Here is a 17,052-nt window from a genome sequence, read left to right as displayed (position 1 = left end):
CCCCAACCTACATGAAAATATGAACAAACAATATGTACATTTACAGGGAATGCAAATGTCAATGAACAAATGCCTCTTCGGGGGAAATCAAACTGAAATGTGCTTTCACAAGCTCTCAAGTTGCCAATGAAATAAAATAGGAAAAACTGAAGGTGTATAGGAGCTTGGGTTTCAAGGGGTTCAGTCAAGAAAAACAAACAAAAGAAAACCTGCAGGCGTCCAGCTACTTGGAAGGCAAGCAACACTTGCACAAATAAGGACGGCCCTGATGCAGGTAGCTCACAGTTGAGTGGTGACTTTTGTGGTCACTCAACTGGGCTGAAGAATAAACACAATTTCCCTCAACGGGAATGAAATGGGGCAGCAAAGAAATCTCAATAGGGGCCAAAACAGACCAGAGTATCTGGCTGGCAATCTATCAAGACTAGGTCTGCAGTGTGTCAGGGACAAATCTCAGAATGAGTCCAACCTTTGTGCCATTCCCCACCTTTCTTAAGCATGTCATCACACCTTGATTGGCTGGGAGGGGAGTGCCATCGTTCTGCTTCCACTCATTAATTAGGAGTCAGTCTCCCCTCCCTCCGCACAGGTGATCTGAATCCACTGCAGTCAGTCCAGAGGGATTTTGAAATTCAGCCCCAAACAAAAAAAGATGGGACTGCTACACATTAATCTGTGATGAATTATTATTATAAGATGATCATAAAATCTTAGTACTCAGAATATCTCAAAACTATACCTATCTGATAAACGTAGGGTAAAAAGTAAGTAGCCTAGAAGTACCTTAAAGTACCATACTTGAGGAAATGTGCAGCACTGATTCTGCCTTTTCTGTGGGTTGTGCCTCTTAATTGTGTTGCTCCACCATCATCATTCTCTGTCTCTCACTCTCTTTCTGTCTTCCTGTTGGCTACCTGAGCTGTTTCAACCCCAGTGGCGGTGGATTAATGAGCGGTATTGCTGGCTGAGCAGAAGCAGATAAGAGCTGGACAACACTGTGTGTTTATTCACTGTGCAGGTCAGCAGGTTCAGCTAAAACCACTCGCCATGCTGGCAAAGTACGCCAAACACACCACATGGGAGAAACTTCTCAGACTTATCCCCCTCTATCAAACCTTCAAGCTGCATGAAACAGTGAACCTCATCAAACAACCTGTGTCAAACACCACTGGCAAATTTGCAAACAAATGAAAGCATTCGCTTGAAAGTTCTTAGATTACCCTTTTTGTATGTGTACTAGCAATTCTTGATCTGTTTATGGTGTGTTAGTTGCTATTTACTCTGTGTTTGTTGAATTGTGATCAGTTCCATGTGGACCGGAGGGCCAGGCTGTCTGGCTGGATGGGTGGGTGGGGTGTGTGTACGTGCGTGTGTGTGTGTACGTGTGTGACTATCATACTTAAAACCTAAGCAGGAGAAACATTTTATTTGAGTGAACTCACAACTGAAATCAAACAATAAAACCAAGCAGACACATGAAACACCATCACCAACACTTCCTATGAAGGTTGATTAGTTATTTTAACTTCTTATGGACCAAAGGTCCATGAATGCACATTATTAAACATAAATACCGATATGAAAACTCAGCTTAAATTACCCAAAGTCATCTGGGAACTATGTAGAAGAAAACACAATTTCTAAATGTAATTAAAAACTGCTGAATTTTCTTTTTAATAACATTGGAATGTGTGACTGTTTTATGGTGAGCAGTATGAAGTTTGTGGAAACACTGACCCGAAGCATATGGCCGTCACTAATGCGAAAACACCAGACATCATCCACAACACACGCAAAAAACAAACCCCGTAATGTCACATTTGATTCTGTGGAGTCGCGCTGATGACAAACCACTTTTATATGAATTTTCACAGCTGAGCATCGTTTCAGTTCCTCCTCATGGCAACAACACGCACCGTCCCACGCAGGCCCGTTTATTATGTTTTTAGGATAGGTTGATGGCACAAAGCACGACACTCTTCATCATGAAATCACATTTGTGGTGCCTTAGTGAGTCATAAAAGCTTTTCTCTTTCGCTAATGGACTTTTTATATCTGACAATGCATACACATGGTCTAACTTACATGAAAAGGAGACTTCACCACGTGTGTGTAAACAAACTGCAATTAACTTATTTTGTACAAAGCCATTGTATAATGAGTGCCATTACTCCAATTGTTGTGGCCAAGAGTGCTTGTCCCCTTTTATTCCTGATGTTTGATGCAGGCTTTCATGAATTTATGAGCTTAATGGGTGTTTTTTTGTTTTTTTTGTGGGTGCATTTAAGAGTGTAGACTGATTTATGTAATTGTCGTTGTGAGTGCATTTGTGTGTATCTGTGTGTAACTGCACCTCTGCTCTGCCTCGTGTGTGCGCAAACCAGACCGGTTGAGCAGTTGGGTGTAATATTTGTAATGTAAAGATAATTTCCTGGTGCCTGAGGTACCTTCAAAGGAGCTCAATGTTTTTGACAGGGACCTGCAAGCACAAGCCACCAAGCTTTCGGATTAATGCGGTGTGTATTTGTGTCATCTGCTGGTGTGGGAGAGCCCTCACACCTGTGCACAAGAGATACTTTGAAGTGTCTAATCGTCCCCTGCATGCCTCCTCTAACCTCAGTGGCAGGATCCGAACACCGCACACACAGTTCACACGCAGAGGCAGGGAGGAAGGCCAGACTCTGGGCTCTCCTGTGGTGAGCTGGGTGATGGAGTGAACTGATGTGAGAAAGAGCAAGAGAAAGAGAGCCCGAGAGTTAAGAAAGAAAAGCGGAGAACGGGAAAGCAAACTGAAGAGAGGGCACACAACAACTATGACGAAGGAGAGAAGGAGGATCTGATAGCAAGGGAAGAAGAAGGAGGGAGGAAGGTTTCCGGGGAGAGCAGAAAGAGAGGTCCCCCATCGCTTGGGAACAAGGGCAGAGGCGGTCGAAGTGCCAGAGCGGTTTAAATCACCAGGGAGAAACCCCGCAGGTGGAGGAAGTGATCAGAGGAAGTCATACGACGTCCAGGAAACCTCCATGTTAAACAAAGACAGATGAGATGAGAGCTGGTGCTGGACGCAGTAGGCGAGATAGGGAGGCTGTTCATGCCTCTCATCTATTATCATTACATTTGTGTCACGGAGCCGCTTTGCTGGCAGTCTTTCAAAAACCCATGTAACAACACAGTTTTTAAAGGAATGACCCAAATCCTCAAAGAGTTTTATTATTACCAAAGAAGATTCTGGTTGCTGCACAAGTTGAGAATGTTTCTCAGTCCAAACACAGTGACATATCTTCTCTTAACAAGACAAGAAACATGAAATGGACTCATGGCTCACCACCCCTGGTGCCCCCATGTTTAAATAAACACAACGTAACTGCCCTGTAGTAGATAAAACATGATAAAGTGTCCTCTAAGGTGCCCTTCCAGTGGAGAAAATGTGGTGAATTACCCTATCTTCACTATACATGTAACACAACTTTCTGCATGCCGGTGCCCCACCCCCATATGGCTGGTGCTCTTTTTGGTTTGTTTTTCGCCCCTGCCCCTCAAACATCATGAGTCCGCCACCATTGAGGGGCTTACTGAGTTGTGGTTTTGGAAACAGGTAAAAAAAAAAAAATCTTTTATTTTGCAGAAGACATTCCTTCTTAATGTTGTTGAGGAGCTTCGAAATGCCCTAAAACTCTGGCTGGCAAAAAACCCAACTTTCTGAATTTCGAAAAAATTCCAGGTGTTTATTGCAGATGTTACTTTTATTTCATTAAATAAGTCTAAAGGAGATTTATTTTCAAGGGAGACCTGAGCAGGATACTGAAGAACAATATAATTAATTTGAATAGAGGAAAAGTAAGCAAGTAAGCTCTCATAAAATAGATGCTTTGCACTGTGACTCCACTCTAATGATTATACACAAGCCCAAACTGGAGTAAGGATGCTGCCAGTGTCTTCACATTAACTGAATTTTTGTGTATTATCGTCTCCACTCCGTGCATACTATTTTTCAAGCTGAACACTTCGAGCTTGAGCATCAGCTGCACACCTAAAAATAAGACGGCAAAGCAAAACACCCTCTGATGTATGTCTGCATGCGTCACTGTGAGTAATTACTGGCCTCAGACAGGTGCATCCAACTCATTAGGGTGGAAACTGGCAGATTTATGTTCACAAGTCAACACCACAGAGGCAATGTGTACAGTCGCTGTGATTAATTAGCAGTCTTGTCGTGTAGTGTAACAGTTCACCCGGCTCATCAGAGGTCTCCCATGTTGGAATTCAAATGAGCCAAATGAATGGGAGGACCCGCTCGGGGAGACAGAGAGGAGCAACGGGGGGTATGGGCACAGCATCGGGCTCCAATAGAGGAGCTTCAATGTATGTCTGTATACCCACTGCCTGTCCATACAAGGCTTTAAGCAGTGTGCCACTGATGGTCATTGAGAGTTCCCAGCAGGGAGCCTCCTCTCCAACTGGAACACTGTTGAGCCAGTTTAATGTGTTTTCTTAAAGGAGAAGCCCCCTGGGAGGGAACAGCATTTTATTAGGTTTTGTTTAGGAATTTATAGCTGCATTTACAATTAGAGCCCTACTACCGTTCTGTAGCAAAGTTTAGTATGTTGATTTTGTTTAAATAGGGTACATGTGGAGATGTAGTTACCCATGTAACACATAGAGGGCAGTAGTGGCTTGCAACTTCTCATAATTAGCCAACCTGGTCAACATTAACACATGCTTAGACATGCAGAAAACTGGATGAAATCACATAAAGATGACACATTCTTAGAAATGAAATAAAAAAGAATTGTAGAGCTGGTGTGAAGCAGAGTGACTCTCATAACCCAGAAGTCACTTTGGTGTTTTGAAGTACTAACTTATGAACAATAAGTTCCAATTGCCTCCTCATTTCTTTCCAGTGGATTGTAGCACTTCCAGGAAAATATCTGCAGCAGCTGTTGGATTGTCCAGTCTTTTTCCCTGGGCCTATGAAACACGAACACACACACACACACACACACACACGCACACACACACATTTGCAGCTCATCAGGAGTCTGCTTCTAAGGAATGATCTGGCGGCATCTTGAGTGGCAGCTCGCCGTTGCGTTGCACTCGAGTGGTCACCGACACTGCCTGATTGCAGGAGGTTGCCCTCTCATATTCCCTCAAAAATCTCTGGCCACAATCCCAAAATTATCTGTCCAGCCGAGCGCACCAGCATGAGAAAAAAAAGAAAAAAAAGAGAACGGCCTCCCCTGGCATCTCCACTGCTCGAAGGCTACTTGTTAGCCGGGTGTTTTCTGGGATGCGAGTCATGCAATGCACAGCCATGCACGCAAGCACCTGAATCTAACTGGGCAGGACACATGGACACAAACTTTTAGGGATATTTGTTGCATTTTAATATGAGACTGTCTTCATTCATTCATTCATTCATTCATTCATTCAACAATGAATATTAAAACAGAGTTTAGCAGCAAGAAATATTCAATTGGAAAACACTTGACCTGATAAAAACAGAGCAATCTCACAGCTAGCGATTGTGTTACAGACCCAAACCCAAAACTGTGAACAGAGTTGTGATAAGGCATGATGTGAGAGGCATCTGGCAAACATGGAGGGCAGTTTTACCTGAACGGTTATTGTCTACCTGAACTTTTTCTTACCCTCCCCTTTGGTGGCCACAAACAATGTGAAAGGTCCTTTCTAGAACCAGTGTTTGGGGTCGTCTGTTGTGGGCTACTGTGGAAACATGGCAGTGCAACAAGGCGGACTCCTACAGAGGAAGACCTGCTCCCTCTGGAGATATAAAAGGATAATTCTAAGGCAACAAAAACACAACGATTCTTAGTTTCAAGTGATTATACTCTAATGAAAACAAAATCATTAAAATTGTATTTGATTTCTGCTGATAGATCCCCCGTAAACCCCACTAAATTATATGTATTTTAAATCTTAAAGGTGTCATTTGTAGAATATGGCTCCAAAAAAAAAAAACCACACATGGCAGCATATCTGCACTTTGCTCGCTACCCCTGGCTGTAGCTAGCTACTGTTAGCAACTTAGCTCATGGCTCAGTTGGATTTGGCAGGGAGCAACAGGGGATGCAGTGAGGAACTGATGGAGTGCACATACAATAATTTCAGGTGGTTATACACACAATTATCATTCATATTCATATTAATATTATATTCCATTTACTATCCATGGTCTTAATGTTTGGAAGTGATCCTCTCTTTCATGCCAAGCAATAATTTGTCCATGTGGCCAGGCTCTCATTATCTCCAGAGGCAGGCGTTAAGGTGACTAGCATTTTTTTGCCATCCTTCTGTTAGATGTAATAAGTAATAAGTGATACAGTATCAGCAATTGTTTCGATTCTTGTATGTTTGTAGTGTCCATCCTTAATTAATTTTGTCTTTCTGCTACAAACTTGTATCTGTTTTATAATGAGAGCTGCCACTTTGTATTGTACATGCACAATGCCTCACTTCCCTGTGGTCAAAGCTCTAAACTGCACGCTGGTTCTCGTTGAGCCTATAACCTCCATTGTTTGGATCCCGATTTCTATGGGGGATCCTTTTGTGTGGGCTCTCCAAGATATAACTGGGGCGTAATTCATTGGAATGGGGGGCTGCTGCAGGTCAATAGTGACCCTGAATGCTGAAAAGGCCTTCTGATCTTCCTGAAGCAAATCATTGATGGTAGGTAACCCCTGCCACTGATGCTTTGCTGCACTGAGGGCGGAGGTGAAAGGAGCCAGCATGGCCCTTTGACATCCCAGCAGGGACCCTGTAATCCAACGCTCGTCAGTGCTAATCCATAGCTTCACAGCCACAAAGAGACCAGCAACACATGTGTTGCAATTGCAAACATTCCCCTGATATTAACACCAAAGGAGGCACCTCAATAGACAGATGAGTGGAAGAAAACAAACAGGCTTGTTAGTTAATTTAACTTTTGATTCTGGGAGGGAAAACGACAGGTTTCCTCTTTGACAAAGGTAGACTCTGATTGGCTGCCCAGGGCCAGTGAGGAGTCAAGGGTCAAGTCACTGACATCTGAGTTGTTCTCTCCTTTTTTCATGCTTACTTGTGCCATGCAAGTTTCCGTAAGGAATGCCAAAACACTCAAGAGGATTTTTTTTTTTTTCTGAGATGTTTAAAGATGTGAAGAAGGATTCAACCACAGGTGGGCTGGGACACTAATCTGCCGGAGCCTCCGCACACAAAAGCAGATTTTTTTAATGGATACAAATTCCTAATTTGTTGAAGGTTTTCTGATCTCTCTTTTCATGGTTTTTCCCGCGTATTGTCATCCTGTAATACTCTTGAAAATACCAGTCTTTGGTTAGATAAATAACCCGAGGCGGATTGGAGGGGTTGTTCCGATCTCCCACAATGAGCTGCTCCCCTCAAACTTCAAAGCGGGTCTAGACGTCAACTTTGAGGCCTTGAGAATATTCTCAGCTCACAAATGACAAAAGACCGCCACAGGTGGTTTATTCTTCAAGCTATAAAACAATGCTGCGCCTTATTTGTTCCTCATTTTTTCTTGAAAACCTGTTACGACACGTTGATGGATGAGGTAAAGGGCTATACCGATGAAAGAGTAAAGAACAGACATGAAAGGGTTGATACACTGACATTCACGGTAACTTTTTCTGGTGAGGTTTGTGCTCTTTTGTGGCTGAAAAAACACAAGTACATGTAGAACATTTTAATGAGTCACATGGAAATCATCCAGTAATATCAGTTTAATGAGTCCTGTCCTGTGTGCTCCCTTACAGCTACATTCTCTGTTATAACTTGCTTAATCCACGAAATACATAACAGGTACACAAAAGAAAATATTAATATCCAGGTCACAGTTCCAGAGAAACCCGGGATTGGGTTCTCTTTGTGGTCACGGCATTAATCTCATAATCGCCCCTCAGAGGTACACACATTGAGTTTCCATTAATTATCCCAAAGATCGTGAGTGTTTATCATGTGATTCATGCCTCCCAGTCTCCAAAGCCGTTTTGTCTTGTGCATTGATTACACTTGAGGTTAACGCCCGGCAAGCCCTTTCAAAGCACACTTTAAATGCTGAATCATCCTAATCCCCTGGATTTATCCTTTATCCATAGTGAAAACGGCTGGTGGCAATGTCTAGTGGACTATAAATAAGAACAGCTCAGAAAATGGTGGCTGTGGATGATATGGAGGATTGAGCACCACAGATTTAATCTATGGATTAAACTGCACAACAATGGTGGACAGGATGGTTACTGTATGTGTGTGAGAGGTATGGCAATAAATGGCTCCTTTGTTGATGCTGCCCCCCATCATGAGCATACGGGGAGTCTTTTAGTTTTCCTGATTTGTGGATCAAAATAGCACAAGCAGTATAACTTCTACCTACGTCTATATTCTTTATTCCACATATTTATATACAAGTAAAAGTACTTTTCAACCTGGTTGTTAGTCATGACCTTAAAGGTGCTCTAGGTAGTTTTTTTGGGGAAAAAATAAATATCAGAAGAATCACTGACTGATTGTTACGGCTCAACAAACTAAATGAACAAACTCTCTTCAATTTTTTGACTGAATAAACTGACCTGTAAGGACAATACAATTTCATACTGTTTTTCTTGACTTTACTGTCTATGATAAAAAAAAAAAAGTTAAAGTTACGGTGGGTCAAAGTTGAACTAGGAAGTAGCTGTGACACAATCAGGGGCTGAATCCTTAGAAAGACATGGACCACAAAGTTGTGTACTTTAAATGTCATGGAGGGCGAGCTGAACCTTTGCAACCTTCCCAAATGAAATGAGCTCTTCCTCCCCTTTTCCACCAGATTTGCTCTGGTTCCTAAGCCAGTTCTGTTCAGGATTATTTCAACCTTCCTACTATCAAGCAAACCAGTCCATGTCTTCACCAGTTTTGAGCAGAATCACTGTAATCAAGTATGTGTCGTCAAGTGAAGGGCACAATGGAAATAAACAGTTGTAGATAGATGTCAGATCGCATGATTATCTGCAAGTTTTTTTCCTGTTATTATTGATATTAATATAGCTATTATATATCCCAAAAAACATGCACCAACTTTAAGTGTTAGAAGACATAGATGACCAACTTCTCCATCCTCTCTTTCCAATCTGTCGAATATGACACGTCCACTCATGTCGCCACAGTTTGCGCTTCAGCTTCAACTTTTTGTGTTTGTTGGCAGAAAAGGGGTGTCAGAGATAATAAATAATGCTCTAGTCTTCATCCAGATTGTCCTCATCATAAAAATTACCATATAGGCCGAAGGTGAAAGCATCTTACTACAACCTCTAGTGGCACTAGTAATTATCACAGCAGCAAAGGGGGGAAGTCAGGTAAAGGTAAGGAGGGGGTCGGGGATGGATGGTCAGGTTAAACAAACAAGAGCAGGACTTTCACCCAGACCGCTCTTTGTTTTCAGTATGTCATCAAAAGTCAACGGTGAGTTATTTTTAACTTATTAACGTTGTAAAGTGATGTCATGCATGCAATGCAACTGAAGTTTTACACAATGTAAGTATTTGTGTAACTGACGTTTTGGGAACAATGATAAATGATGCAGCAGCCCATTCCAATGATAAACGAATGATATATGTTGTTTTAGGAGTCACTGGCAATCCAACTATTTATTTATTTATCAGAAATAGTTATATAAATTTCATTTATCTGTAACATTTATTGATTCCCATCTGAAATACACAGTTCCTTTTCACGGGTGCAGTCTGAACAGGAGAGGTTTAAATGTGTAGAGTTTCTGCTGTCCTTGGCCACTCCTTGTGTCGAGGGAGCAGCACCGGGTGCGGTGTATGGGTTGGATGTAGGATGGGCTTGAGCCATTTCCAACACATTAGAGAAGTAGTCAGGAAGTTTCTTGGATTTGAGCAGCTACCAGTAGCCAGTGCAGCATTCAGAGGGGCATTAAATGACAGCCTGCAATGAATTATGTGATACTGAAAGATGCAAAGAAAAGGAGGCCAGATTTCTCAAAGCCTCAGCAACTTATTTGGTCTTAACAACTTAAAGTGAAGGTGATATTAACATCGACTGTATTTTCAGTTCCAGTAAAGATGATTCAGTCAGGTGTTAATCCTGTTTGGTGTTAAGTCATGTGTTGTATTTGTGTCTCTGTGTTAAACCCTCTAGTGTTTCCCTCAAGACGAGGTCTAAGTTTTTCAATAGATTTCAAGTCACTCACGCTTCACCTTTGCACCTTTGGAAAAACCTGTCACATAAAGAAAGGTTTGTGGAAGTTCAGAACAGTGGGCCCCATTTCCGAGTACTTAGCTGTCATGTAAAACCGAGGGTGTCATCACCAACCAAAGCACACAGCGCTGTCTGTCGCGCTGTGTGTTACAGTATGTAGGCTTGTACAGGTACTACTGTAGGGCATGGAAATCAACCGGAAAAATAAACATCTACAATTAAAGGATCAGAAATAACAAAGTCGTAAACTCTCCTTAAAACTCTGCTTTCTGAAAAGTGGCTGCCGAACATAGCCGAGTGTGTTGGTAAATTATCAGTGTGAATCCTTTTAACTTCAATCACCATCTTTGGGATGTGGAGATGATTGCTACATGGTGTAATTGAAGAGTAGATCAAACACCGAGGCAGAAGTGCTCGCTGAAGACGAGTGTCAGGCCGAGTCCACGGAGGGAGCTGCAAGTACAGACTGTGGCACTGTTGGGAAATGGAGTCCCACAGATTACAGGCCTGAGATTATCACGACAACAGTCGCTGGGTAATCCTGCACAGAGTCGACAGATTTTGTGGGTTGTTTTTGTAAAAGCACAACAGTTGCATTTGCATGACAACTGAGATTAGAGTTAATACATCTTTTTTTGGTTCATGCTGTAAAGTTTTTGTCAGTAGTCTGGGTAAGATATAGTTGTTTTGTTTTTTTCATTTCTGTCTTTTATTCCTGTGAGTACACTACTGCCATAGACATGTCATAGTGTGATGTAACTGAATGTGATGTCATTTTTCATACTGGTAGCCTCTGGTCACTGAGGTTTTTTCTACAATTCAGTTTAAAGCAACAAAATGTAACTTGCTGGAGAAAGATAGTTAATTGTTGTGTCTCCACACCTAATCTAATTTACAATAAAGTGAAGTGACAGTATGTGTTTGATTACTGATTTATCTGCTCATTATTTTCACAATTAATCTATTGATAATTTAGTCTATGAAATGTTTAAATAATTGTGAAAAGAAAATGCTGGTCACAATGCTTTAGAGCTCAACGTGACAATAGCTGTCTAAAACCCAAAGACTCCTCATTTACTATCATTAACGACAAAGAAAAGCAGAAGCTGGAAACATGAGAACAAATGTTTGAATTCTTTGCTTGAAAAATGACTGAAACGGTTGATTGATTATCAAAATATTTAAATTCTCATTTGTTTGTGTCATGGGATAACTCGACTTATAACTACAGCTGTAACAATATTTTTTATGACAACAAGACGTGAAAGGTTAGGGTTAGGGTGTAAGACGTATGAATGTGTCCTCAAATGCAAAAGTAAAATTCTTTAAAGCAGTTTTGCAGTTTTTGCAGCTTTGCAGTTATTTGCAGAAGTTGTTTCAACACATCCTCTCTGAGAGTGACACTGGTCCCATTCACAAAAACTCCAAAGTATAGGTGAACTAAGGCAATGGCCGGTCATTTCCTTTCCATTCCACACACATCACCTGAAGTATTTGTCCAGCAGGCTCCCCAACATCCAACATCGATCAAGATGTACACACACTTCCCAAACCCTTGAATCTGCCATGCCACACCCTGTCTGTCATTGATAGACTACAGATGCTATCAGGGACGCACGCCGCCAGGTCTGGAGGAGGTTGAATAACACTGTTTGCTCTCTGTAGTGCACTGGTCACCTACTTCCCTCTGCGTCCCTACAGCTAGAGGAGGAGCAAGAGGGGGAGGGGGAGTAAGATCGGGCTCCAGATAACTCAGGTCCGGGACGACTGACCGTTTGCTGAGTGTTGTTCTGCTTAGTTACTTACTCTGCCATGGTGTTTATGTTTACACCAACGTCTGTTCATTTGTCGGTTGGTTGGTTTGTCAGCAGGATTATGCAAATGCCACTGAACCAATTTCCACAAAACTTGGAGGATGGGTCACAGCTTGCAACTTCTGGTGCCAATAAAGATAAAGGGATGTGTCCAAGAACTTTTTTCTTGCGTTCTCTCCCTGTAAAGCAAACTGAATTGCCTTGAGTCTGAATGGTGCTATGTAAATAAACTTGCCTTGCCTCTACTATTATTGAGATCACCCCTGAGACAAACCCAATGTTTAAACCATTCCTTGTGTTTTTGGTTTTGGAAAAGAAACTAATGTTGAATTAAGAGAAAACATAACACTGTTGTGGAGCATAATGGCAGCATTGTGACAGTGATTGATGCGCATCACTAAAACTGGGAATGCTTACTGGCAGTTGTAAAGCTATATTCTCTCCATAAACACATAACCACAACACAGGTCCTCAGGGATAAGGAAGACAAATTGAGGTGTGTCAGACAGATGCCAAAAGAGAAAGATACTCACCGCGGCTTCTATGGGTCATATATTTTAAGTGTTATGGAAGAAGGGCGTTAGCACGTCTGCTTACTCATGTGTCTGTAGTTTGATTTGTTTTATGGAGGGGGATGAGTTTGAGGGCTGCTTGGTATGTGAGGAATAATGTCTGTGGGTAACAGGGCAATGATTTCTTCTGATGTCTGAAGAGGTGTCATTACCTCTAATGTCCTTTCAGACGGTAAGCACTGGGTCAGAGGGCAGGGTGTGCACTTCATCTCCCTCTTCACCAGACTGGAGATATATGCTGATTTATTGCAGGTGGAGAAGAAAGATAGAAGACAGAAAAGACTGAAAACGTTTGGACAAGCAAAAAAAAGGACAGAATATGATGTTAGAAAGAAAAAGACAGAAGCAGAAGGAGTGGCTCCTTGAGTTGTTTGAGAATCCCCTATAAACTTCACATATGAAATACTTGTTGATCTACATTTGAGTCATAATGACCTCACCAAAAAACGCAGACCATGTTCACCAAATCTTTATCTACATACAGCCCTGTCAACACACCCAACAATTCTGCAAAACCTAGGACTATGTTTTCTGAAAACTTTTTTGCTCATTCAATGCTGACAATATAAACAATGATTTATCCTTCCAGTCATATAGTCATATATGGTCACCAGCAACTAAAACTGTTAACGCCGTCCTATTTTTAAATCTGTTGCATCAGGTTAGGGGAAAGAATGTGGGTATGGTAAAACAATTATTTGAATGTATTTATGCATGTATTTCTGTCTATGATGTGATACAGACGCTGGCCTTCAACATGAAAGTCAGACATGCTGTGCAAACATCCACTGCAACATCCAATGCGCTGCAGAATTGTAAGAAATAGAGGTAATCCCCGAGGAAAGCTAGTCCGAGAGGAAAAAAGTTGTGAAAAGTAAATCTCAATGCAGACAATCTTATATCAACAAGTAGGACAGTCATACACTTGCAATATTTGTTCTGTCTGAGTTCTGTCTATCTGTGCATCTGCATGTTCTAACCCAGTTTGCTTGAATAGGATTAGTATTTGTTTCTACCTGCATCTGGAAAAAAAAGACCTGTGCCTCCTTGGCCTTGATTACATGTTACATTTTACTGTAACATTTTTAATTAGAGAACACAGAGACACAGAGGATGTGGAACAAGTTGAGTCACAGTTAGTTTGGTGTCAGGAATCAAGCATTTTGCAAGTTACATGCATATTCACTTCACTACATACATTCATAAACTTTTCTCCTGTATAGTAGAATCCCTCTGCCCTGATGCTGACCCTGCAGGGCGGCTACAAGGCTCTTCAGTACTGTACCAACATGCATTTTTCCATTGTTCCATGTGTCATTACATCCATGATGTAATGTGAGCATGAATGAGTGTGCTACACCTGCCCCGAGGCTACAGTGGGACTTCTGTTGGTGGAATAATTTGCAATCTCCTGTTTTGTTTGTTTTACCTCACATCGGATGGAATTCCCCTCTTATCTAAATCCAATAATTACTTAAACCTGGATGTCAAAACACTTTTCCATTATTATCAGAGCCCCCCTTTTCCCCTTTTCTTTTGATGGCGGTTGTTACCCTACAGGAACACAGTCCTTGGGTCTTTTTTTAGCTCAACTGAGTTGTCAGGATCCACAACCACAGGAGTTTAGTCCGTCTCAGGCGACAACACGGCCATGTGTCTGATCTCAGGATGTGGTGCTGACTTGTCAGGATTAAGACAACACATTACCTCATCTAACTTTTATTTTAACCAGTCCACATTCTGTTTACAAAAACAGGCCAGGCTTTTCATATTAACAAAACAAGTAATAAATAAAATATGGGGGGGGGGTGTTTTCCTACTAAAGACTAACAGTAAATATAAAGTTGAAGAACCAAAGTGCATCAGCAAATAAACTCATAAAAAAGCCACTTTATACACATAACAGTTTCTTTTTAAACAATATTAATAATGTTAGTGTATAAATGTCTTTGTCAAAGCTGGAAAATGGGATTGGAAAATAAGTCACTGACTTCGTACTTTCTCATATGTCTCATTAATTAAAGTAAGAGCATTTACAAATGGGACTCTTACCCTCGAAAGGGAAGGCACTTTTTGGCACAAGACCACAATGACTCCACCAGTAAATGGATTGCCACCCAATTTGATGGCCTATTTAATAGTCTGTGCATAATCCTTCTCTTTTCACCAGCGCACAGATGCTTTGTTGAAGTTTTGGGTGTGTGGTTGGTTTAAGCTGCTGTTAGGTTTCAACTTCTGGGCCGTTGTTTCACTGAACAGTTCTCGGTGCGTTTGCTCTTACCTTCACATTCCTCTGTCTCGTCAGTAACCTTGTTGGTGGATGCAGGGGGAAATATGTGTTTTGGGGTAATTAAAAGGCTAAAAGCCCAAACACAAAGTGAAGGGTTAAAGGGCATCAGTGGCTCCGCTTTGCAGATTCCACAAGTTCTGGTGAAAGGAACGTTTTAGTGGGAGAGAGGAAGGTGTTTACAGGTCCTATTGTAGGACGGTGGCCATTTTGTGATGTAATAAAGTATTATTTACTTTAGGGATGCACACAAATCTGTGATGTGTGATTTTGTTCAGTCCTGCAACATGAGTTGTGATAAATAAGCAAATATTTGGGTGCCCGTATCAGCTCTTCTATATTTCCTTAGCCATTGTGCTAGCTAACCTCACAGTGGCTACTAATATGTGACTAGTTATCTGAGGGAAGCTGGCGGCTAGCTGGGACTTAAAGTGATTGGCCAAATGGTGTGAATGCATGAAACCGGGGCTCCTTCTGAAAAGTCAAGTGTTTGTGTGCTGAGTGCGAATGCACAGTCCGTGTTAACGAAAGGATTTTACTTATTCATTGTGATTCAGGCACGTTTGATATGATTTATCGGGGACACCACTTCATGGAGGGAACACTGAAAGTTCGTGCTCCAAAGAATTGGTAATAATCCCTTAATGCAAACAGCCTGTAAACATACATCAATTCTGTTGACTTTGTGATCAAAGTTGTAACAGGAAGTTGGACTGTAAACTATGAGGGATATTTACAATGGATCATTTGGATCATGAATGTTTTACTGTTGTTTATTCGTTTAGATAAAGACAGATTTGCCTTGTTCAGATCAGACTTTTCATATGTTTTGCTCTGTTGGACCCAAATTCATGAAACCAGTGTTTCCTCTTATCCCATCTCATCCAAATGTCTTCTACTAAACTCACAGAGCATTATAGTCTTGTAATGTAATTTTTCTACAAGTTGACCAGATGGGGATGCAGGAAGGAAGAGAAAAAGCAGTTGCAGGCAAAATGAAGCAGAAGACAACGTTACCTCCTCTGGGGCTTGCCCAGCATGTCTCCAGCTTTTTGTGCTGTAAATAGCCTCACTAAAGCCATTACTTTCTTAATTGGACCAGTTCAACGTATTTTCTCGAAGTCTTAAGTAGTTTATGATTCAGACACGTAAACACTAAGGACCATCGTTTCCCCTTGGCCTCAGGGCAACAGGCCTGCATGCCATGTGAGAGAGCAGCAAGACACCTGTGTCACATTTCCCAGGATCTCTGTATACAGCAGACAGCAGCACGCCTGCTCTGATGACCGAATTGTAGTCAGCTTATTGTATCCTGGGGGTCCAATCTAAGATGAAAGTATAATGGACAGCCATGTCCTTTTCCAACCTCTCCAAAGACACCACAGGGTTAAGCAGCGAGATGGGGATGATAATTAGAGGGTCCACCAGTAGGACACTGACAATCACCTAAAAGAGAGTTCATTCCTCCTCGCTGATCCCTATAGCATCCATGCGATTTGAAATTGCATGTGAATGACCAAGCTGGGCTGAAAACAGCTGGAGTTTTCTGCGCTACAATAGCCTCTATGCATGATATTTGTTGTACATTGTAATGCAGTGTTTTGGACATGCTGAAGGGAGTCTGAGGCAATCTAGTATGATTGAATAGAAACAGAGATCCCATCTGGGGATCCATTCTTTTGATTTACTGGGACAAGAAATTCCATGTAAGTAGAATGAAAAGCTTTCACTCATATAAATGCAATTCAATCCACTCACTTGTCTTGACAAAGATGAATGGCTGTCTGTAGCAGACTTTTAATCAAGGCTTAAAGATACAGAATGTATCACAACGTGTGCCAGCAGACCACTTTTGAATATAAACATGAGGTTTGGATCTCTTAACAAATGACAGCAGCGCCATCATTTTTCACCTCACTTGAAGTTTGCTGCCTCACACTTAGAAAAGTCATGTGACATCACCTGATGCAGCACCACTGGCTCTGGTTTCATTCTATCCACGTGACAAAAAAAATCCCAAACAAAGGTGCCACATATACCCGGTCCAAATAGACTCTGACACCACCGCTGATGAGCTGAGCTTCTGAGCTCATTTAAATCAGAATGGTTCAAGGTCGTCCGAGCCCATCCGCTGTAGGGTCTAGAGTGCTCCTGCACGCTG

Source organism: Pagrus pagrus (genome assembly GCF_965226575.1).
Source record: "Pagrus pagrus genome assembly, chromosome: 10".
Lineage (NCBI taxonomy): Eukaryota > Metazoa > Chordata > Actinopteri > Spariformes > Sparidae > Pagrus > Pagrus pagrus.
The sequence above is the reverse complement of the archived record's forward strand: the minus strand, read 5'-3'. Positions refer to the sequence as shown.